At 41.9% G+C, this 2,123-nt stretch overlaps 1 non-coding gene across 1 annotated transcript; it reads left to right on the top strand.

Moving 5' to 3' along the window:
- The first annotated feature begins 1,268 nt into the window (after positions 1-1,268).
- On the top strand, positions 1,269-1,375 carry LOC115711871 (small nucleolar RNA R71). The gene has a single exon (XR_009687628.1). It is a non-coding gene; the product is annotated as a small nucleolar RNA R71 (small nucleolar RNA).
- The last annotated feature ends 748 nt before the right edge of the window (positions 1,376-2,123 follow it).

Raw genomic sequence — 2,123 nt, 5'->3', positions numbered from 1 at the left:
TAAACTTACCAACCTTCACCAGTACATCTTCAATTATGCCACGAGGATGAGTTAGAGAACGATCCGCTAGTTGTAGAGTCACTGTTGTGGGCTTTGCTTTTCCCAATCCTAGCCTTTTGAAGACAGACAACGGCATTAGATTAATGCTTGCTCCCAGATCACATAGAGCTTTAGTTTCCACTGAACCCCCTATAGAGCATGGAATATTGAAACTACCCGGATCTTTAAGCTTGGGCGGTAGTTTCTTTTGCAAAATGGCGCTACACTCCTCAGTTAATGCCACTGTTTCATAGTCCTCCATTTTTCGCTTCTTAGACAATATCTCCTTCATGAACTTCACATAACGGGGCATTTGTTCCAAGGCTTCAGCAAAAGGAATGTTGATGTGTAGTCTTTTGAAGACCTCTAGAAATTTTGTAAACTGCTTGTCTAGATTGGTCTTTCGGAGTCTCTGAGGATAAGGTATCTTCACATGATGATCAATACTGATTGGTGGAGACTGTTGTGGTGGTGCAGGGCTATCAGTAGTTTTCTTTTCTATTGATGTTGGAGTTGGTGCTGATTGATCTTTAACTTCTTCATTGAATGGTTGTACCACATCAGGCCCATCATAATTCTTTCCACTCCTCAAGGAAATTGCTTTACATTGCTCTTTTCCTTTTGCCTCACTAGTGCTAGCTGAATTTCCTTGAGCTTGGTTTGCCACTTGAGTAGCCAATTGTTCCATTTGAGTTTCTAGAGTTTTAATAGATGCTCTAGTTTCCATCATGAATTGGAGCAATAAATCAGCTTGGATATTGGAGCCACTAGGACTTTGTTGTTGGTTTTGTTGGGGCTGATTTCTCTGCTGGTAGAACCCCTGTTGGTTGTGCCCATAATTGTTATTTTGGGAGTAGTTCCCAATGGCTTTTGCTTGATCCATTGGCAAATTATCCACATCTGCCTGACACTCTGAAAAGTGATGGTTGCCTCCACATATCTCACAAATAACTTGGGCTTGTTTAGCTTGCCCTGCAATCAGCTTTGTCAAGGCCTCAACTTGAGCTGTCAATTTTGTGATGGCATCAACCTCTAGCACACCAGCTACTTTCTTAGTTTGACTCCTTTCAGTTGGCCACTGCTGATTATTTAGAGCCATCTCCTCCAATAGATCGTAAGCCTCATTAGCACTCTTTCTCATAAAAGCTCCACCAGCTGCTGCATCTATCAGAGTTCTAGTGTTACCAACCAACCCGTTATAAAAGTTGTGAACCAGCATCCACTTCTCTATACCATGATGAGGGCATTTTCTGATTAGATCTTTAAACCTCTCCCAAGCCTCATGGAGAGATTCATTATCTTGCTGACAGAAGTTGTTTATTTCTCCTCGCAGCTTTGCAGACTTTGCTGGAGGGAAGAATTTAGACAGAAATTTTGTTGCTAAGTCTGTCCATGTTGCTATAGAATTTGGTGGCAAGGAGATCAACCAACTCTTGGCTCGCTCTCTCGGTGAGAATGGAAATGGGGCCTCAAACGGATGGCGTCATCACTAACCCCATTGACTTTGAAGGTCTGACATAACTCCATGAAGTTCGATAGATGCAGATTGGGGTCTTCAGAAGGGAGTCCACCAAACTGGACTGAAGACTGCACCATTTGAAGGATGGCAGGCTTAATCTCGAAATTGTTTGCTTCCACTGCCGGTGGCCTGATACATGACTGCACTCCCGTCAGAGTAGGGAGAATGTAATCTCTCAAGCTACGGCCATTAGCTTGATCTTCCACGGCACCTCCATTATTACCGTTATTACCCCCATTGTTTCCAGCATTATTGTTCACATTCGCAGCCATGATCTCTGATGTTTCAGCAGTTGCTGAAACTCTTTCTTGCCTCTTGTTCTTTCGATTCTTCCTGCAAGTTTTCTCAATTTCAGGATCAACTGGTAATATGACTGTTTGTCCTTGACGGCGCATGCACTTAGGATTCCTGAAATAAATAAAGAAAATATTGCAAGAAAAAGGTTAGAAAAATCAGCAAGAGAAAATATACCAAAGTAGAAGTTAGTATAATTTTATGTAATATTAATCTTTAACAATTCCCCGGCAACGGCGCCAAAAACTTGTTGCTATATTTTTAAACGCTA

This window comes from Cannabis sativa, chromosome 4 (genome assembly GCF_029168945.1).
Source record: "Cannabis sativa cultivar Pink pepper isolate KNU-18-1 chromosome 4, ASM2916894v1, whole genome shotgun sequence".
In the NCBI taxonomy this organism is placed as follows: Eukaryota; Viridiplantae; Streptophyta; class Magnoliopsida; order Rosales; family Cannabaceae; genus Cannabis; species Cannabis sativa.
The sequence above is the reverse complement of the archived record's forward strand: the minus strand, read 5'-3'. Positions and strand labels throughout refer to the sequence as shown.